Source organism: Rutidosis leptorrhynchoides, chromosome 1, assembly GCF_046630445.1.
Source record: "Rutidosis leptorrhynchoides isolate AG116_Rl617_1_P2 chromosome 1, CSIRO_AGI_Rlap_v1, whole genome shotgun sequence".
Taxonomy (NCBI): Eukaryota; Viridiplantae; Streptophyta; class Magnoliopsida; order Asterales; family Asteraceae; genus Rutidosis; species Rutidosis leptorrhynchoides.
The window spans coordinates 63,868,234-63,892,502 of NC_092333.1; the positions used below are offsets into that span (position 1 = coordinate 63,868,234).

Consider the following 24,269-nt stretch of genomic DNA (forward strand, 5'->3'; position numbering starts at 1 on the left):
TTAAATTATTGAAGGTAATTAGCGTAAAAAAACAATTAAAATTTTACCAAACTTTCCAAATATATTGGCGTTTGTTTTGAATGATAAATGGTGCACTTCATTTGTTCATTCTGTCTATTGTTATTTCACATATATTTTGCATCTTATCGTCAAAATTAGTTGCTTTTGCTGAACTTAATGCCAGTCTTTGAAAATGCGCTGTTTTACCCTGTTTTGTACATGAGATAAACTACAAACATACACACACATATATATATATATATATATATATATATATATATATATATATATATATATATATATATATATATACATATATATATATATATATATATATATATATATATATTTGAAGTTGGGTATATCACCCCATATTCAAAAATTATTAAAATCTAATAATAAAAGTAAGAAAATTATAAAAACTATTATAGTATCAAAAAAAGTATTAAAAGTATACAATTACAACTTACCAAATAAATAAAAATAGGCATAAAAGAAAATTAGGGTTGATGAGGATGGTTCCAGTAGGGATTCCATTCATAGCCGTAAGTGCTGTAGAATGCTTGAGCTGGGTCATATGTAGGGTACGGTGGTTGGGTCTGTATAGTCCAGGGAGGAAATACGGGCATTGGAGTAGGAATGTAGTTTGTATTTATGTATGCACAATGACTTATGATTTGGCTTTGATGATACTGCCAATCTTGAAATGCTCGTTGTCTAGCCATTACATACTCATGTTGAGCCATAAAAATTTGCATTTCTGTCATCTGATTCCCCTCCCTCATTACCTTGCTGCTGATCTCTTTCGACCTGTGGATGATTGCCATCATATGGTGCTGCAAGGTTATGTCGTTTCTTTAAAACCTTAGCACCATGATATACTTTCAAACCAATTGTATCATGGGGTTCTGGTGCTGCAATTATTAATCCCCCTGACTTTTATCAACACCGAGATACTCAACAATTAAAGTAACAAAGATACCACCTCCTATTATACTATTAGGCCGTATACCCCTAACCATAGCCGATAAATAATAACCCACACAATAAGGTATACTCACAGTGCTCTGTGGATCTCGAATACACATGAGATAAAATAAATCATTCTCATTTACCTTCTCTTTGTTCCTACCTCGCTGTGTAATCGAGTTTGCTAAGAACCTATGGATTACTCTTAGCTCAGCTCTATCAATATCAGTATAAGAGTAATTCCCCCCACGAAATCGGTTATGGCTAGTCATTCTACTCCATATTCCATTAATATCAAAATTTTCATCAACCATCCTACCATTAACTATCAACCTTTGACAATCAGTAGATGCTAGTTCCTCAGGCGTATATATACACAAAGCCTAAGCCATGTCTAGTAGAGACATATGGCGCATCACACCTTCTAATAAAAATCTAATAAAACTCCGATCGGTTAAGGTAGCTACCCGATCATTTATTTCAACACTATATAATAATTCCACACACCATTCTCTATATACACGCCTACGTATAGTGAATAAACGTTCCCAATCATTAAAAGTAGAATTACCATACCTTTGTGTAAGTAATTCTCTGATTGGATCGGCCAATCCCACTGTTTCTAATGGTTCCCAATCTATTACCCTGGGTACTTCAACATCATTAGACTGAAGGGTGTGTAAGTTCCTTTGATATTTTGGATATTCTATCCAAAATCTGTCAAACCTCAAGTTTGGGTGTAAATCTGCCTCATGGATATTTGAAAATGAAATGACTTGATGAGGTATATTTTATTTGTATTGGTTGTTAATATCCTGTTCCTCTGCATTTTCAGGAGGAGCATTGCGAGCCTAAGATGCGGATGAAGATTCACCCCTTTCAGTCTGCAAAACACATTAAACACAAATTTTGTGCATTCAAATATGCATTAGTGTTAGCAGAATCATAAATCAAAACAATCATAATGACATGTTTAATCCATATTAAACTTTATACACATTTTCACAATATTAACAATTCTACACTTTTACAAATAAACATATATGGAAATGTATACAATGTTTCTTAGCATTCATCTTCTAAATCATGTCAAAAATAATCATTATAGCAATTAAACGAGTTCCAAATGGCATTCATATCAATTAAATCGTGTTCATGCATTTTTGACTCAAAAAGTCCACTTTAATACTCAAAAATCATGTTTAGGATCAAAGTTTTGATCATTTAGCAACCTAAACATGTTACACTACTTAATTAAGCATGAACCATCAACAAAATTCGGCCATAACTCGTTTATATCAAAAAGCCCCAATTTTGCTCAAGAACACAAACCCTAGATTACTCAAAATTTGAAGTTTAAGGCTTCTAATCATGTTAAATAGCATCAATCTAGGTTATACAAGCATAATATACAAACAATTTAAGCACAATTAAGCTAGAAATCATCAAAATCAAATTAGGTATAATTTTGCTCAAGAACACTAAAAATCTGAATTAAAGAGTGTTTGTGTGTAGAAATTACCGATTTCCTTGAAAAACTTCTTGGCAAGTATCTCCTCATCGTGATTTTTAGCAAAAAATTTGATGATTAACGGTGAAAAATCGTGATTTTGAGAGGTGTTTGTGTGTGTTTTTCGCAGAAAAAAATGTGTTTGTGTGTGGACTGGTCTGTCTCGACCAGATATATCCTGGTCTGGTTTTTAGAACCTCCGCGAGTGCGGATGTGGGTACCACAAAATCTCCGCGAGTGTGGATTTTCCTTTTTTTTATATATAAAATCTTTAATAATAAAACAATTAATTAAATTTAAAATTTTGTTTTCCTTTTTATTTAGGACGAGGTTGTTTCAGTACGTTTACTTAGTCCGTCCCTCAACAAAATTTTAAAATTTGTCATTTTAAAGCGATTGTTTTAAAAGCAAAGATTTTTGAGTTTTTAAATGTTTTTGGCATACTTTAATTCAATAAGATTAAAAATAATGATAACAAAATTTCTCGTTCCGCCCTTGGGTAAAGCAATTTCGGTTTAACGACCTAGTTTTCAACTTACGACGAATTTTAGAAATTATATTTTTAACTTAATGAAATAAAGTACATTTTTTTAAATTCACACCAAACTTAAATTTAAAATGCATAAAATTAAAAATTCATATTAATATCATTAATATTTTTATACATTAATTTTACAAACTTATATTGAAAATATTAATTTTTAAAATATTTAAAAACTTAAATATATTGAATTAAAAAGATTTACATTATTAATTTAACATTTATATATTAATTTTAAAAACAAGGTAAAAATAAAATTAAAAATCTTTTTGGTCTTTTATCCCACTTTAATCAATCAAATATTATTAAAAATATACGCCCCTCTTTTGGGTAAAGTAATTTCGGCTATTTTACCTAGTTTTACTCCTGACGAATTTTTAAAATATTTTGGATTGATTGATTAAAGATATTTATACCTTATGAATAAACGGTAAATTTCGCAGTGATGTAATAAATTTTTGTATGATATCAATAATTTCGGTTTCGCATACCTAATTTTATTGAATATCAATTTAATACTTTATACCGAACGATTCAGCGTTTATTATCAAAAGGTTAAAAGCAATAAAATAAAATAAAATAAAAATTGTAATACTTACCTATGAGAAAGAATTCTCAGAGACCTACTTTAGCCGACTCATAGGAGAGTCGTGTGATTTGGTTCTCCATAGCTACGTAAGCGTAACCTCGATTCTTCAATAACTTTTCTTCTAAACATATGAACGGTCCTTCTCTGCATAGAGTAACAAATTCGGTATTTGAATATGTTTGATTGTTCGAACATTTACCTGCGTGTGACCATTTTCCACATTTATGACATCTTTCAAGGTGTCGTGCTCTTCTTTTTATTGTGGATTTTGATTTCCTTTACCAAAATGTGTTTTATGATGATCTTTCGTGAGTTCTTTCCTCACTTCGTCCATTTTGCCTCTTATGAATGATGCCACTTCACTCGGGAGTGTGTCATTATTACGTTTAGTAATCAAAGCGTGTAGTAGTAGACCATGGTTCAAATTAAAGGAATTCTTCATCTCGTAAAACCTAAAAGAAATAAAAATTCAGAATGGGGGAGAAGACTAGTTCTTTAGGGTCTGCTAGGGAAAGACCATTCGGATTCCATTTTCGAAAACTACACGAAAACAGAATATCTAATTCTAACAGAAATTCATATTACCCTTAAATGATTCGAATCTTCCCACACTTAGTTAACTGTGGTGTCGAAATTGTGATTAACTTCATCTTCAACTTCCATTGGATTATCTATGTAATGTTTAACTCTGTGACCATTAACCTTAAATTCGATCCCATTTGAATTTATCAACTCTATTGTTCCGTACGGTAAAACTCTTTTGACTATGAATGGTCCAGACTATCTTGATTTCAATTTTCCAGGAAATAACTTGAATCGTGAATTGAAAAGAAGAACTCTGTCTCCTTCCTTAAATTCTTTTGAAATTCTGATTCTTTTATCATGCCATTTCTTCGTTCTTTCCTTATAGATTAACGAATTTTCATATGCTTCATGTCTTAATTCTTCTAATTAGTTTAGTTGACTTAATCGTAGACGTCCAGCTTCATGCAAATCAAGATTACATGTCTTCAAAGCCCAAAATGCTTTGTACTCAATTTCTACTGGAAGGTGACATGCTTTTCCGTAAACGAGTTTAAAAGGTGTGGTTCCAATTGGAGTTTTGTAAGCTATACTAAAAGCCCAGAGTGCATCCTCCAATTTCATGGACCATTCCTTCGGATTTGATCCTATGGTTTTCTCTAGAATACTTTTTAAAGCTCGGTTGGTATTTTTAACTTGTCCACTTGTTTGTGGATGATAAGCGGTTGAGATTTTATGAGTTACTCTGTAGTGACCCGAACTTTTCCATGTTTATATATATATTAAATGAAATTGTTATTTTACATGATTAAGTGTTTCCAACATGTTAAGCAATCAAACTTGTTAAGACTTGATTAATTGAAATAGGTTTCATATAGACAATTGACCACCCAAGTTGACCGGTGATTCACGAACGTTAGAACTTGTAAAAACTATATGATGACATATATATGGATATATATATATAGTTAACATGATATTATGATAAGTAAACATATCATTAAGTATATTAACAATGAACTACATATGTAAAAGCAAGACTACTAACTTAATGATTTTGAAACGAGACATATATGTAACGATTATCGTTGTAACGACATTTAATGTATATATATCATATTAAGAGATATTCATACATCATATTATCATGATAATATAATAATTTAAAATCTCATATGATATTATAAACATTGGGCTAACAACATTTAACAAGATCGTTAACCTAAAGGTTTCAAAACAACACTTACATGTAACGACTAACGATGACTTAACGACTCAGTTAAAATGTATATACATGTTGTGTTTTAATATGTATTCATACACTTTTGAAAGACTTCAAGACACTTATCAAAATACTTCTACTTAACAAAAATTCTTACAATTACATCCTCGTTCAGTTTCATCAACAATTCTACTCGTATGCACTCGTATTTGTACTCGTACAATACACAGCTTTTAGATGTATGTACTATTGGTATATATACTCCAATGATTAGCTCTTAGCAGCCTATGTGAGTCACCTAACACATGTGGGAACCATCATTTGGTAACTAGCATGAAATATCTCATAAAATTACAAAAATATGAGTAATCATTCATGACTTATTTACATGAAAACAAAATTACATATCCTTTATATCTAATCCATACACCAACGACCAAAAATACCTACAAACACTTTCATTCTTCAATTTTCTTCATCTAATTGATCTCTCTCAAGTTCTATCTTCAAGTTCTAAGTGTTCTTCATAAATTCCAAAAGTTCTAGTTTCATAAAATCAAGAATACTTCCAAGATTGCAAGTTTACTTCCAAGTTTTCTAAATCCATTCCAAGTAATCATCCAAGATCAAGAAACCTTTGTTACTTATAGTAGGTTATCTTTCTAATACAAGGTAATAATCATATTCAAACTTTAATTCAATTTCTATAACTATAACAATCTTATTTCGAGTGGAAATCTTACTTGAAATTGTTTTCGTGTCATGATTCTGCTTCAAGAACTTTCAAGCCATCCAAGGATCCTTTGAAGCTAGATCCATTTTTCTCATTTCCAGTAGGTTTATCCAAGGAACTTGAGGTAGTAATGATGTTCATAACATCATTCTATTCATACATATAAAGCTATCTTATTCGAAGGTTTAAACTTGTAATCACTAGAACATAGTTTAGTTAATTCTAAACTTGTTCGCAAATAAAAGTTAATTCTTCTAACTTGACTTTTAAAATCAACTAAACATATGTTCTATATCTATATGATATGCTAACTTAATGATTTAAAACCTGAAAACACGAAAAACACCGTAAAACCGGATTTACGCCGTCGTAGTAACACCGCGGGCTGTTTTGGGTTAGTTAATTAAAAACTATGATAAACTTTGATTTAAAAGTTGTTATTCTGGGAAAATGATTTTTATTATGAACATGAAACTATATCCAAAAATTATGGTTAAACTCAAAGTGGAAGTATGTTTTCTAAAATGGTCATCTAGACGTCGTTCTTTCGACTGAAATGACTACCTTTACAAAAACGACTTGTAACTTATTTTTCCGACTATAAACCTATACTTTTTCTGTTAGATTCATAAAATAGAGTTCAATATGAAACCATTGCAATTTGATTCACTCAAAACGGATTTAAAATGAAGAAGTTATGGGTAAAACAAGATTGGATAATTTTTCTCATTTTAGCTACGTGAAAATTGATAACAAATCTATTCCAACCATAACTTAATCAACTTGTATTGTATATTATGTAATCTTGAGATACCATAGACACGTATACAATGTTTTGACCTATCATGTCGATACATCTATATATATTTCGGAACAACCATAGACACTCTATATGTGAATGTTGGAGTTAGCTATACAGGGTTGAGGTTGATTCCAAAATATATATAGTTTGAGTTGTGATCAATACTGAGATACGTATACACTGGGTCATGGATTGATTCAAGATAATATTTATCGATTTATTTCTGTACATCTAACTGTGGACAACTAGTTGTAGGTTACTAACGAGGACAGCTGACTTAATAAACTTAAAATATCAAAATGTATTAAAAGTGTTGTAAATATATTTTGAACATACTTTGATATATATGTATATATTGTTATAGGTTCGTGAATCAATCAGTGGCCAAGTCTTACTTCCCGACGAAGTAAAAATCTGTGAAAGTGAGTTATAGTCCCACTTTTAAAATCTAATATTTTTGGGATGAGAATACATGCAGGTTTTATAAATGATTTACAAAATAGACACAAGTACGTGAAACTACATTCTATGATTGAATTATCGAAATCGAATATGCCCCTTTTTATTAAGTCTGGTAATCTAAGAATTAGGGAACAGACACCCTAATTGACGCGAATCCTAAAGATAGATCTATTGGGCCCAACAAGCCCCATCCAAAGTACTGGATGCTTTAGTACTTCGAAATTTATATCATATCCAAAGGGTGTCCCGGAATGATGGGGATATTCTTATATATGCATCTTGTTAATGTCGGTTACCAGGTGTTCACCATATGAATGATTTTTATCTCTATGTAAGGGATGTGTATTGAAATATGAAATCTTATGGTCTATTGTTACGATTTGATATATATAGGTTAAACCTATAACTCACCAACATTTTTTGTTGACGTTTTAAGCATGTTTATTCTCAGGTGATTATTAAGAGCTTCTGCTGTCGCATACTTAAATAAGGACAAGATTTGGAGTCCATGCTTGTATGATATTGTGTAAAAATTGCATTCAAGAAACTTATTTCGTTGTAACATATTTGTATTGTAAACCATTATGTAATGGTCGTGTGTGAACAGGATATTTTAGATTATCATTATTTGATAATCTACGTAAAGCTTTTTAAACCTTTATTTATGAAATAAAGGTTATGGTTGTTTTAAAAAATGAATGCAGTCTTTGAAAAACGTCTCATATAGAGGTCAAAATCTCGCAACGAAATCAATTAATATGGAACGTTTTTAATCAATAAGAACGGGACATTTCATACTCCATATCTTTTGAGAACTTTCTCAAGTTGATTATTACAAAAATGAGTACCCCGATCACTTATTAAAGCTTTCGGTGTTCCGAACCTAGCAAAAAGACATTTTAAGAAGTTGACTACAACTCGTGCATCGTTAGTTGGGAGAGCTTGTGCTTCCGCCTATTTAGATACATAATCAATGGCAACGAGAATGTAGAGATTATTATGAGATTTTGGAAATGGACTAATAAAGTCAATACCCCAAATATCAAATACTTCACATACTTGAATGACATTTTGTGGCATTTCATCACGTTGACTTATTTTTCCGGCCCTTTGACAAGCATCACAGGTTTTACAAAGAAGGTGCGCGTCTTTGAAAATTGTAGGCCAATAGAATCCAGCGTCATAGACTTTTCTTGCGGTAAGTTGAGGCCCATAATGCCCTCCTGTTGGTCCTGTGTGACAATGGTTTAAGATTTGACTAGCTTCATCCCCGAATACACATCGGCGGATTATTCCATCAGGACAACTTTTAAACAAATGTGGATCTTCCCAAAAATAGTGTTTTATATCACTAAAGAATTTCTTTCGTTTTTGGTATGACAACCCTTTTTCAAGGAATCCACATACTAAGTAGTTTGCATAGTCTGCAAACCATGGAATTTCATTATAATCGATCTTTAATATATATTCATCAGGAAAGTTATCTTGTATGGCTGATTTATTTAGAACTTCTAATTCAGGATTTTCAAGACGAGAAAGATGATCAGCGGCGAGATTTTCTGCTCCCTTTTTGTCTCGGATTTCAATATCGAACTCTTGTAAGAGTAAGATCCAACGGATTAATCGTGGTTTGGCATCTTGTTTTGAAAATAGGTATCTAAGAGCAGAATGGTCAGTATAGACCACCGTTTTAGCTAGAACGAGATATGAATGAAATTTGTCAAAAGCAAAGATAATAGCAAGGAGTTCTTTTTCAATAGTTGTGTAATTCGTTTGTGCTCCTTGTAATGTCTTACTAGCATAATAAATAGGTTGAAATCGCTTTTCAATCCTTTGTCCTAAAACGGCTCCCATTGCAAAATCACTTGCATCGCACATGAGTTCAAATGGTAGATTCCAATTTGGAGTTATCATGATCGGCGCATTAGTAAGTTTTTCTTTAAGAATATTAAAAGATTTGATGCATTCATTTAAAAAGATGAATGGAGAATCCTTTTCAAGGAGTTTATTCATAGGAGTGACAATTTTAGAAAAATCTTTTATGAAACGTCGGTAAAAACCGGCATGCCCTAGAAAACTCCTAACTCCTCTAACATTGGTGGGATGTGGAAGTTTAGCAATTACATCTACTTTAGCTCTATCCATTTCAATTCCTTCCTTTGAAATTTTATGACCAAGAATGATGCCTTCTTTAACCTTGAAATGGCATTTCTCCCAATTAAGAACTAGATTTGATTGCTCGCATCTAATAAGCATTCGTTCAAGATTAACTAGACATGTTTCAAAAGTATCACCGAAGACTGAAAAGTACTCCATAAAAACTTCCATGCATTCTTCTATCATGTCGTGAAAAATTGCCATCATGCACCTTTGAAAGGTTGCAAGGGCGTTGCAAAGTCCAAATGGCATGCGTTTGTAAGCAAAAGTACCATAAGGGCACGTGAACATGGTTTTCTCTTGGTCCTCGGGTGCGATTGGAATTTGAAAGTATCCGGAGAAACCGTCAAGAAAACAATAGTAACTGTTTCCGGCTAACCTTTCCAACATTTGATCAATGAAAGGTATAGGAAAGTGATCTTTTCTGGTGGCGTCATTTAATTTTCTATAATCAATACAAACACGCCATCCCGTTACAGTCCTAGTAGGAATAAGCTCATTTTATTCATTTGTGATGACAGTCATGCCACCCTTCTTAGGTACGCATTAAACTGGGCTTACCCATAGACTATCAGAGATTGGATAAATTAAACCTGCATCTAGCAGTTTAATAATTTCTTTCTTAACAACATCTTGCATATTTGGATTTAGTCTTCGTTGGCATTGCACATAGGTTTTATGACCTTCTTCCATAAGGATTTTATGTGTGCAATACGAAGGACTTATTCCTTCAATGTCATGAATCTTCAATGCAATAGCTGGTTTATGAGCTTTTAGCACAGAAATGAGTTGAGATTTTTCATTTTCTGTAAGAGAAGACGATATTATTACAGGTAAATCAGATTCCCCATGTAAATAAGCGTATTCCAAATGGTTTGGAAGTGGCTTTAACTCTAATGTCGGTGGTTCTTCTATCGATGATTTATATCGATATCTGTCTTCCTCTTTTAGCATTTGAATTTCTTCTATTGTTGGTTCGTATTCATTAGCCATAAGTATAGCTAACATTTCTGCTTCATCAATTGGTTCAGTTCCTTCTCCTAAAGAACATTCTCCTGTTCCTTGTAATTATGAAAATTCTTCTAACAATTCTGCATGTGAATCTATAGTTTGAATGTAATAACATGTATCATCTGCAGATTGCGGTTGTTGCATGACTCTATCAACAGAAAAGGTAACACTCTCGTCCTCTATACTTAGGGTCAATTTCTTACCAAACACGTCAATTATTGCTTTAGCCGTATTTAAGAATGGTCTTCCTAATATGAGAGGAACTCGCGAATATTCTTCCATGTCCAGAATAACAAAATCTACTGGAAATACTAAAGTACCAACTTTAACTAGCATGTTTTCCATTATCCCTCTAGGATATTTTACTGATCGATCTGCTAGTTGTATACTTATTCATGTTGGTTTTAATTCTCCAAGGTCTAGTTTAGCGTATAGTGAATACGGCATTAAATTTATACTAGCACCTAAATCTGCCAATGCTTCTATTGAACTAAGACTACCCAGAAAACATGGAATTGTGAAACTTTCTGGATCTGAAAGTTTTTCTGGTAGCTTATTCAATAGTACTGCAGAACAATTGGCATTCATTGTAACAGCTGAGAGTTCTTCCATTTTCTTTCTATTTGTGATTAGATCTTTCAAGAATTTGGTATACATAGGCATTCCTGAAATCACATTAATGAAAGGAAGATTTACATCTATTTGTTTAAACATATTCAAGAATTTAGATTGCTCGGCCTCAAGTCTTTCTTTTCTCATTTTACTTGGGTAAGGAAGTGGTGGTTGGTATGGTTTAACATAAAGTTTAGCCTTAATTGTGTTATCTTCATTAACCTTTTCAACTACCGGTTCTTTTTCCTTTTCTTGATCAGATTGTGGTTCTTGTGGAGTAGGGATAGAGTCCTCAGAAATTACAGGTATTTTCGGTGGTTTAAGTGTAATACCACTTCTTGTGGTAATGACTTTAGCTGTTTCATTCCGGGGGTTAGCATTTGTATCGCTAGGTAAACTTTCCGGTTTTCTTTCACCTATCAACCTTGCTAGGTTACTTACTTGTTGGTCCAGATTTTGGATTGAAGCCTGTTGATTTCGAAATGCTTGAGCATTTTGTTCATTGGTTTGTTTCTGAGATGTGAAAAACTGAGTTTGAGATTCAACTAGCTTTGACACCATGTCTTCTAAATTTGGCTTTTTATCATCGGTTTGTGGTGGATTTATTTTGAAAAATAGGTCTTTGCTGGTTGTAAGTATTGTTAGATACTTGTTGATTGCTAGGACCTTGTTGGTTGTTGTATGGAACATTTCGGTTATAATTCTGTTTTTGATTGTAGTTTGGTCTTGGCAGTTGATAATTATTCTGATAATTATTTCCAGGCCTTTGGTTCATGTATGAAACATTCTCTCTTTGTTCCATTTTTTGTTCAATACTGAGACAGTCTTTTGTCAAATGTGGTCCTCCACATTGCTCACAACTAATTCGTATTGCGTGAATATCCTTAGTCATCTTTTCCATTCATCTCTCGAAAGCATCTAGCATTGCGGAAATGGAATCAAAGTCATGGCTAGAATCGGCTCTAGCCGCTTTAGATGATCTAACGATGTATTTTTCTTGATACCACTCATGTGAGTGGAAAGCAGTGTTATCAATAATTTTGTAAGCTTCAGTTGCGGTTTTCTTCATAAAGGAATCACCAGCTACTATGTCGATGTCTTTTCGTGTAGTAATATCACATCCTTGGTAGAATATTTGTACTATTTGATAAGTGTCTAAACCATGTTGAGGACATCCTCTCAACAACTTTCCGAATCTTGTCCACGCCTCACATAGAGTTTCATTTGGCTTCTGTGTGAACGTAACAATTTCTCCTTGAAGTCTCACGGCTTTAGATGTCGGAAAGAATTGTTTAAGAAAATTTTCAACTAAGACATCCCATGTATCAATTGCCCCTTCAGGTAATGATTCTAACCAATCTTTGGCTTCTCCCTTTAAAGTCCAGGGAAATAACATGAGATATATCTGTTCATCCTCAACTTCTCTGATTTTGAATAGAGTACAGATCCTATTAAAGGTACGAAGATGTTCATTTGGATCTTCCTTCGACGCATCAATAAATTGGCATTAATTAGTTACCATGTGTAGGATTTTTCCTTTGATTTCATAATCTGGTGCATTAATGTCTGGTTGAGTAATTGCATGACCTTGGCCAGTGCGTTTAGCTCTCATTCGATCTTCCATACTTAGAGCTCCCAGATTTTCCATGATTGAAATTGTTGAATCTGAATCACTAAAGGATTCTGACTTAATAGTTTCTTCCTCGACAATCTCTGGATGAGTGATTTGTGGTTCAGGAGGAATGATTAGTGGTTCAGGATCTCTGAATTGTCCCTGAATATCCTCCGGGTTCTCAATTGTGAGGTCGGGTTCAAAAAATGGATTATCAGAAATTTGAATTGGAGTACTTGGTCGACTAGATGACGATTCTAAAGAGAAATCAACGGCGACAATGTTGGCTAGATGTCTTGACCGAGTTATAGGTGGTGAACGTATGAAAGGTGGTGAACGTTTTGCTCGGTGCATTCACTGAATATCCTATTAGTTATAAAAATAAAAATTATTAAAGCTATCAAATTAATAGACTTTTCTGATTTTGCTCACGTTTTGAATAGCCAATAGATGCAGCAGGTAGCAGGACCCTTTAAATCGGAAGCCCACAACTCGCCACTAATAAATCCAACTATTACTACGAACCAGAAAATTTTGGATGTCTATCAATTTTAACCACTTAAAATAATTTTCGTCGAAATTTAAAGAAAATAAAGAAAATTCTATGTCCTAAAAACTAGAGCGTCGAGAAATAAGAAAGAAAAAGTGCGTCGAAAAATAAGAGGTCGAAAAATAAGCGTCGAAAAATAAAGATAGCGCGTCGAAACTTAAAAAGTACTAAAATTTATAAACAGCATCGCAAAATTCTAAAGCACCTAAATCTTAGTCTTAAAGAAAAAGTACAAAAGGGATTTTACGGCAAAGCCTAAAAATCTAGAAATATAAAATAACTACGGCAAAATACTAATCTTAAAACTAATTACGAACGATAAATATATAAATTATGAATTAACGATTAAAAAGATACGAAATATAGAAATAAAACTTAAAGTTATAAAAATACTTTTTTTTAAATATTATTTTTATATTATGATTTTATAAAAGTATTAATTTATATAATTAATAATAATAAAAACACTTAATATTACAAATAAAATTAAAACTAAATTAAATATATGAATTAACTAAAACCCTAAGTAGGTTAAATATTAATAATAATAAAATTATTAACCCTAAACTGTAATTAATGCGTACTTGGTTTGCTGCCAGAGCAGGCTCCGCGAGTGCGGATGTCTACTGCCCAAAAACTCCGCGAGTGCGGAGGATGCAGATTCTGATGAGCTACAGGCTCAAATTACACAGGTTCAGTTTTTTTTTTTTTTACTTTTTTACTTTTAATTTTTTTATTTTCTATTTTTATTTTAAATAAAACTTATATTAAAAATTACTTATTAGTTTTTTTATAACTTTTCACAATAAATAAAAATATAAACTTTTTAATAAACTTAAAAATATAGATATAGATTTTCTTTTTTCTTTTTTTATGTTTATATATTTTTGTTTTTAATATTTAAAACTTATTTTTTTACAAAAATAGATTAAAACTTAATAAAAATCTTTTTTTTATATGGCTTTTCGCTTCAGCTATTTAGTGCTCCCCGGCAGCGATGAAAGGACCCGTTCATATACATTATAAACGATTCACAATAGTTGATTACATTGCGAGGTATTTGACCTCTGTATGATACATTTTACAAACATTGCATTCGTTTTTAAAAGACAATCTTTCTTTACATCGAAAATTGACAGGCATGCATACCATTTCATAATATCTACTATTCAACTATAAATTGATTTAATAATAATCTTTGATGAACTCAATGACTCGAATGCAACGTTCTTCGAAATATGCTATGAAATACTCCAAGTAATATCTTTAAAATGAGCAAATGCAGAGCGGAAGATTTCTTTAACACCTGAGAATAAACATGCTTTAAAGTGTCAACCAAAAGGTTGGTGAGTTCATTAGTTTATCATAATCATTTATTTCCATCATTTTAATAGACCACAAGAATTTCATTTCCAGTTCTCATAAATATACGTCCCATGCATAGAGACAAAAATAATCATTCATATGGTGAACACCTGGTAACCGACATTAACTAGATACATATAAGAATATCCCCTATCATTCCGGGATCCTCTTTCGGACATGATATAAATTTCGAAGTACAAAAGCATCCGGTACTTTGGATGGGGTTTGTTAGGCCCAATAGATCTATCTTTAGGATTCACGTCAATTAGGGTGTCTGTTCCCTAATTCTTAGATTACCAGACTTTAATAAAAAGGGGCATATTCGATTCCGATAATTTAACCATAGAATGTAGTTTCAATTACTTGTGTCTATATTGTCAAACATTTATAAAGCAGCGCATGTATTCTCAGTCCCAAAAATATATATTGCAAAAGCATTTAAAAAGGGAGCAAATGAAACTCATGCATATAATTAATGTAAAACAGTTACTAAAGCATTTGCATGTATTCTCAGCCCCAAAAATGTAAAGAGTAAAAGGGGATCAATGAAACTCACCATACTTATTTCGTAGTAAAAATACATATAACGTCATTGAGCAAGTGCAAGGTTGGCCTCAGATTCACGAACCTAAATTAATTATATATATTTATGTGTTGGTCAATATTTGTCTAACAAATTAGGTCAAGTCATAGTGTACCACAATCCTAATGCTCGAGACTAGTATGCAAAAGTCAACAAAAGTAAATTTGACTCAAAATAATTTCCAAAAATCTATACATGATTAATATATAGTTTAAATATCGTCATTTTATATTTTTAAATATTTTTAAAAGATTTATTAGAGTAACTAATATAATTTATTTATTAATAAATAAAATTTTATATTAAATTTATATAATAAAATATACTTTTATATATATTAAGTAATAAAATTTATAGGGTTCATTTAATATCATAAAGATAATATGATATGTATTATTAAAGTAAGTTATTACACGTAGTAAAATATGTTTGTATTACATATTTATTTGATTAAATAATATCTATAATGATAGTAAGTAAAAGTTGTATTATTTTGTAATAATAATTATTATTATAAAAATATCAATATTTATAATTACTAAGATGACATTATGATAAAACGATAATTCTAATTATGATAACTTTAATATTTACGATAATTTTTAATATTATCTTTAAAATAATAATTCTATTTAAAATAATAATAATAATGATATTTTATAGTAACAATGACATTTTTATTAAAATAACAATTTTTGTTAAAATGATAGTTTTAATACTAACGATACTTTTAATAATAATAGTAATGATAAAAATAATAAGAAACATAATTTTATCTAAATCAATATCTTATAATATTTTAATTTCATCATGATACTCTTACTCATTATTTCCTAATCATTTCATTTAATAGCTTTTAATCGTCTTTTATATCGTGTTCATAATAATGATAATAATAGTAATCAAAATAATTAGGTGTTACAAATATTTATTTTATTTACACTAATATTAATAATGATAGTTACTATAACATTATTAACGATAATACTAATAATTATCTTAATGATAATACAGTAATAATAATAATAACAATAACAATAACTATTTTTAAATAATGATATATATATTAATAATGATAATAATAATAATAATAATAATACCAATAATAATAATAATAATAATAATAATAATAATAATAATAATAATAATAATAATAATAATAATAATAATAATAATAATAATAATAATAATAATTGGATAATAATAATAATACTAATTATAACTTTAACGATAATAACGATAGTAATAATAATAAAAATAACAATTTTTAATGATAAATTCTTTTATTAATAAAGATAATAATAATAATAATAATAATAATAATAATAATAATAATAATAATAATTAATAATAATAATAATAATAATAATAATAATAATAATAATAAGATAAAACTAGGCGACAATAATAACGACGATAATAATAATCATTTTTAATAATAATACAAAAATTCGATGGACTATAACTTCAAATCCGTTCATCGAAATCATTCGATATGTAAATGAAAAGTTCTTAATTTTTCGCTAGCTTTCCAACGACATGCATATCTTATACCTTATCTCAGTTGCATATATAACTAATTCAGGATTTAACATAACCTAACTAAAGGCAATATTAAAAGTACAAACATGCATAATCCTATATACTCGAGCACTAGTCAGGGATACACTATTAGTATGTAAAAGTTAAATTATGAGTATTCACGTATCAATATTGAGATTCAATATTGCAGGAAAGGTACGTAGACGCAACGGAGATGATAAACACTAGTTTGACTCACGAGCAATACTCCCGAACCATACCCATAACCTTCATAGCTATAACCCATAATTTCCTTAGCTCTATCCCGCTCGAAAAACAATTTCAAAATCACTCGGATATCACTCCGTCGCAATATTTTATGTATACTAATAATATCTTGAAACAATACGGAGTAAATATATATATGTAAATCGATTGAGAGAGTTTAGAGAAAAATATTTTCAAGTTTCTATGAAATAATGAAACCTATTGAATTCTATTTATAATAGATTTTTGAATTATTAAAGTGAATTATTAAAGTATGAATTATTAAAGTGAATTATTAAAGTATGAATTATTAAAGTGAATTATTAAAGTATGAATTATTAAAGTGAATTATTAAAGTATGAATTATTAAAGTGAATTATTAAAGTATGAATTATTAAAGTGAATTATTAAAGTTAAAGTAAAGTAAAAATAAAGTAAAGGTAAAGTTTAAGTATAGTAAAAGTATAAAACTATGTACGTATAATACGCGTATAAATATATATAATATTAATTTAAATCGTTATATATATTTAATATAAATATCGTTATCTTTATCATACTGGTTAAGTAATGAGTTGTCAAAAGTGGTTCTAGATATTTATAAAAGTTATATATGTTTTAATAATAATGTTCTTTTTAAACTGAAAACATTTTTGTACGTTTGAAACTAAATCAAATAAATATGATAATTTTGTTTTCCAAAACTAAATATATTTAAGAATCATTTTGTTTAAAGGTTAAAATAATGGAAATCGTTATATCATAAAACGTTTTAGAAAAGTAGAATCATATATATTCATAATAGATTTCAAGTTTTTAAATTACAGTATGTTGGTGAAGCATGCGATAAAGTTCAAAGGTTAAATAAATGTATGAAATTATTTTAATAAAAAATGTCGAGTTACTTAACTTGTCGATATCCAACATCTAAGTTATTTACACTCCACGTTCTTACCTATAAATCACTTTACCATTTTCCGAATATTGTCAAAAAGAATAGATTTCTTAAATCACAGTGGACCTCATAACATAGACCCGTAATCATATCACAATGTATCTGATAAATCAATCATTTGATATTATCTTCTAATTCCATCGATAAACATATTGAAACAAATACGTTCATGTAAAGTATTATACGTTTAATACTTTATTAATATTCTCAAGTAATAATATATATATACACATATATATACATATTTATTTATATATAACGGTCCGTGAATCGTCGAAATTTGGTCGAGGTTATAATGAATGTATGAACACAATTTAAAATTCTTGAGATTTAACTTAACAAACTTTGCTTATCGTGTCGGAATAATATAAAGATAAAGTTTAAATTTGGTTGAAAATTTCCGGGTTGTCACAAGCGACGCCAAAAATACTTGATGTTATGCGAGGTGTATACGAAATAGTTATATTTTTATTGCGAAATACTATTAAATATGCAACATTTTTACATAAGTTATTTATTTATTTATAGAATGGGATATACCTAAACCTTGCTACAACACTTATAGGCTATGTACCTAATCGTAGAGTAGTGTAGTTTTTAGTAAGTCCGGTTCGTTCTACAGGGATACAACTAAATTTAACGCTATATTTATTTTAAACTAAATTTGTATAAATATATATATAAGTAGTATTATTATTATTATTATTATAAAAGGGGGTTTTCACCATTTAATGACCGGTTTGTCGATTTTATGTCTTAAGTCGCAATTAAAACCTAATGTAAAATATTAAATATACAAATGACTTAATTTAAAGCGTAAAGTAAATAATGATAATAAAAGTGCGATAATTTAAAGTGCGATAAATAAAATGACGATAAATAAAATTGCGATAATTAAAAGTACGATAATTAAAGGTGCGATGAGATATAAAATAAAGGAATTATGCTTATTTAAACTTCCATAATCATGATGTTTGACGTGTTGATTTTAATTTATTACCATGGGTTAATTGTCCTTTGTCCTGGATTATTCGATATGTCCATCTGGTTGTTGTCCATAACAGTCCATCAGTCATAAATATAAAGTGTGAGTGTCCTCGTCAAATTATCCTTATACCCGAAGTCAAATATTCCAACTAATTGGGGACTTAAACTGTAATAAGATTTTAATACATTGTTAATGATTACACCAGGTTATCGACTGTGTGCAATCCAAGGTTTTAATACTTTATTAACAATTACACCAAGTGTCTTTGTATGTAATCCACTCCTGTTTTAATGAGTCCATTGACTATTAATCCATCCCAGTGTCCGGTTAAATGAATGATTATTAGTATTTATAAATATCCCGCCCATCGTATCTGATCGAGTGTATGTGGTTATTTATAATTACCTCAAATTGTAAATCTCTATATTAAATTAACGAACTATCATTCAGTTAAACAAATATAAAGCCCATTAATAGCCCATAGTCTAATTTCCATAAGTGTCGGTCTTTTGTCCAAACCCCAATTATGGTACAAAGCCCAATAACCCCATCTTTAATATTTAGCATAACATCACGATTACTTCGATTTAAATAAGAATAATAATAACTTAGCTACAAGACATAAATTTAAAAAGGTTGAATGTAACTTACAATGATTATTAATAGCGTAGCGTTACACGGACAGAGTTTCGACTTACAAACTTAAAACATTCGCCAACATAACCTTATTATTATTAAACTTTAAATTAAAATTAAAATTAAAATTATAAATATATATATATCGTATATGATATGAGAAAGGAAAAGAAAAAGGTGTAATGAATCGATCAGAATGCGCGGCCTTTTATAGGCCCACTTTGAACTGTTGAGCTCCGCGAGTGCGGAGATTTTCTTCATCACAGCTCCGCGAGTGCGAAGGTATGGATTCCAGCTTATCTCTTTGAGTTAAACGTGGGCTGCTTGTAAATATAATATATAATAATATATATAATTAATTATATATTATATTATATTCTTGTGCATAGTTGACTTGTAATTTTTGGTCCGTTGCGTCGCGTGCTGAAAGTTGGTTCATGTCTCGGTTCCGGATTTTCGAACGCCTTTTCGTACGATTTAATATCTTGTACTCTGCGTTTCACGACTTGTATTCTTATAATTTTTAGACGTTTCTCATCAATAATTTGAACCACTTGGATTGTACTTTGTACTTTTTAGCTTTTTGGTCATTTGCGTCTTCAATTCATCGAATTTGTCTTTTGTCTTCACCTTTTATTATTTAAACGAATATCACTTGTAAATTGAACAATTGCAACTAAAAGCTTGTCTTTCTTGAAGGATAATGCTATGAAATATATGTTTGTTTTTAGCATTATCAATAATAATTGAAAGTAATAAAATACAATTTAAACAATAAAATCAAGTATGTAAAATAAGGTACAAAATAATTAAGTGTAATTTAAAAGGAATCTATATACATATGATTTCTATAATTAATATTGTATGTATATTATAATATATATAAATATATAAATATTAAAACATGTTATATATAAAAAAAGACATATGTACTTTTAATATATTAAATATAATTCAAATTTAAATAAAGTGTTATATAAATGTTACTATTATTATCTTCATTTTTATTATTAATATTAATATTAATATTATTAATTGTATTAGTAATATTATATTTATATATATATATATATATATATATATATATATATATATATATATATATATATATATATATATACAAAAATTGAAACATTTAACTTGTTATTATTAGTATTATCATTAAGAATCATTTATATATATATATATATATATATATATATATATATATATATATATATATATATATATATATATATATTAATATTATCATTATAAAAAATAATACAATTTAATAATATCATTATTTATAATATTATTATAAACATTATTATAACTATTATTATTATTACCTTAAATATTATTATTATGATAATTATTAAAATTCAGTATTAATATACTATTATTATATTTCAGTATTATTATTATTTAGAATTATTATTAATATTATTTATTTGTATATATAAAAACCGAATATACAAAGATTTGGAATCAAAATTTGTTTCCTGTAATCGTCACCTTGTTTTTGATTTTTAGAATTCGTACCAATCACCAATTCAATCAACAGAACACTCCAAAAATCAGTTAGCCATCGATCTCATACGAATTTTTTTTATTATTTTCTGTCTATTAAAAGAAAAAGGGAACGAACCAATTCAATTATATAATTCAATCTATCATTCACGTTTTGTTAACAAAATCCTTTAGATTTCTTCACCCTCAATATCAATATACAACCGTCTGATTTATTATATCTGTTGAAGCATTTTTTTTAAAACAAGTCGTCAACCTATGTTTGTACACCATTTTACAAAAAGCTCGATTTTAAATCGTTTACCAAAATGTAAAAATGCAGATAGGTTAGGAATCCTCTAGTGAATGTTTCTGCAAAGTTTCATCCATCAATTTCTAATATCGAGTAAGAATTTTTAGGTCAAAGCTTGATTTCAAAAAGTCAAACATTCTGTTCTTGATAAAAATTCGTATTCGTTTTTGAGTCTATGAAGAAATTGATAACTGAGAAAGTTTTTAAAAGTTATTTGAAACACAATTCATGTTATAACCTTTATCTATAACCTTATAATTTGCAAAATCAATTTTTTTTTTAAGAATACAGCGACGAGCAGTAAGCAGCCTTTTATTTTAATATTTTTTTTGAAATTTAATAAAACAAATAATTGGTGTTAGCTGATATAATCAATTAAAATATCGAATTTATGATGTTGAGATTGAAATCTAGTGTGGGCCGATTGTACTATATGAAGAAGAAGATGAAATACATGAATTCGAGTTATAAAAATTTGGAAGAGTATTAATTCAGAAAAACAAACATGGAGGGATGGTTATGGGATGTGTTGGTTAATCAGGTGGTCGCGGGTTCAAGCCTGACTGGTGGCCGTTTTTTTTTTAAACCTATTCTTTGAGGTAGAATTATTATCACCTTTATTATTATTATTATTATTATTATTATTATTATTATTATTATTATTATTATTATTATTATTATTATTATTATTACTATTATTATTATTATTATTATTATTAGTATTGTTGCTATTATTATTATATATCATTTATTATTATTATGATTATTATTATTATTATTGTTATTATTATTATTAATTAGTATTATCATTCAATGTAATTATTATCATTAACTTAGTTATTATTAATAGAATAAGTATTATTATTATTATTATTATTATTATTATTATTATTATTATTATTATTATTATTATTATTATTATTATTATTATTATTATTATTATTATTATGATTTTAAGGAGATTGAGCATGTTAATAAAGTAAATGTATAATAAAAGATGATATGATTGAGATTAGGAAATTGGAAATAATTATATGAATACATGTAAAAATTATGATTATGACTACAAACTAATATTATAGGAAAACTATAGTCATAAGTTTATAAATTAAACACGAAAATTATGATTATTATGACTATGAATATAAAGGTTTTAATAATACAGTTAAGATATCAAATATAGAAATTTTTGATATAAATATTATTATGAAAATGATTAAAAGGAATTATTAAAACTATTACAAATATTGTTATCATAGTTATTATAATACAACTCAGTATCATTATTATTATTAATATCATTAATTTCATTAATATCATTATCATCACTTTTATCATTATTATTACCAATATTAGTATTATCATAATTATTAATTTCACAAACAAATGATTTTCATATAAAAATATATTTAATATATATAACTTAACTATATTTATATTTTTATATATAAAATGGAATTATTTAATTAAATAATGAAATATATAAGTTATTAATATAAAAACCATATCAATAATAATAATATATATATTTGTTCGATTACAAGTATATGTTTTAATATATACATGAATGATATAGGTTCGTGAATTCGAGGCCAACCTTGCACTTGTTCAATGCCATTATATGCATAATTACTACGAAATACAGTATTGTGAGTTTCATTTGCTCCCCTTTTTAAATGCTTTTGAAATATATATTTTTGGGACTGAGAATACATGCGCTGCTTTGTAAATGTTTTACGAAATAGACACAAGTAATCGAAACTACATTCTATGGTTGGATTATTAAACCAAATATCACCCCTTTTAGCTTGGTAACCTAAGAATTAGGCAGACGAGAGGTTCTGTTCCTAATTGACGCGAATCCTAAAGATAGATCTATTGGTCCTAACAACCCCCATTCAGGTTATGGATGGCTTTAGTACTTCGAGGTTTATATTATACAGACGAGAGGTTCTGTTTGGAGATATTCTATGCATTAAAGTTAATGTCGGTTACCAGGTGTTCAATTCATATGGATGATTTTACCTTAATGCAGACGAAAGGATTCTGCTTGGGGATTATGTTTATAAAATGAAAATCTTGTGGTCTATTAAAATTATGGAAATGAATGATTATGATAAACCTATGAACTCACCAACCTTTTGGTTGACACTTTAAAGCATGTTTATTCTCAGGTATGAAAGAAATCTTCCGCTGTGCATTTGCTCATTTTAGAGATATTACTTGGAGTCATTCATGACATATTTCAAAAGACGTTGCATTCGAGTCATTGAGTTCATCACGAATATTATTAAGTCAATTATAGTTGGATATATTATGAAATGGTATGCATATTGTCAACTTTCGATGTAATGAAAGTTTGTCTTTTAAAAATGAATGCAATGTTTGTAAAATGTATAATATAGAGGTCAAATACCTCGCGATGTAACCAAATGTGATGTATTCGTCCAGATGGATTAGGACGGGTCGTTATTTATAGGTCAGATCATGTTGAGATTGAGAGAAAAGATAAGATATAGTGAGATTCGGTATATAGGAAGACGACTCGGTATGAGAGAGAATCGGTACAAATTAAATTCCACAGCTTCTAGAACTCAGTTACAATACAATGGCTATCTAATTAGGACTACATAGGTTCCTTATATAGCCCTCTTCTAAGGAACCTTCATTTAAGCTTAATTCACATTAACACTATACAACTTCGGGGTCCTAACAATCTCCCCCTTAGTGTTAAATGTGAACTTTACAATATAATCCTATCGAAAACTAAAGGAACTTTGTTCCACTGAAGTGAACTTTAGATTTGAATCCCTTGAGATTCTCATATCTTCGTATATTCACTCTTGTTTTGAGATGAC

The 24,269-nt window shown here is 28.9% G+C and overlaps 1 non-coding gene across 1 annotated transcript; it reads left to right on the forward strand.

Moving 5' to 3' along the window:
- Window positions 1-12,287: 12,287 nt before the first annotated feature.
- LOC139887096 (small nucleolar RNA R71) lies at window positions 12,288-12,394 on the forward strand. The gene has a single exon (XR_011772942.1). It is a non-coding gene; the product is annotated as a small nucleolar RNA R71 (small nucleolar RNA).
- The last annotated feature ends 11,875 nt before the right edge of the window (window positions 12,395-24,269 follow it).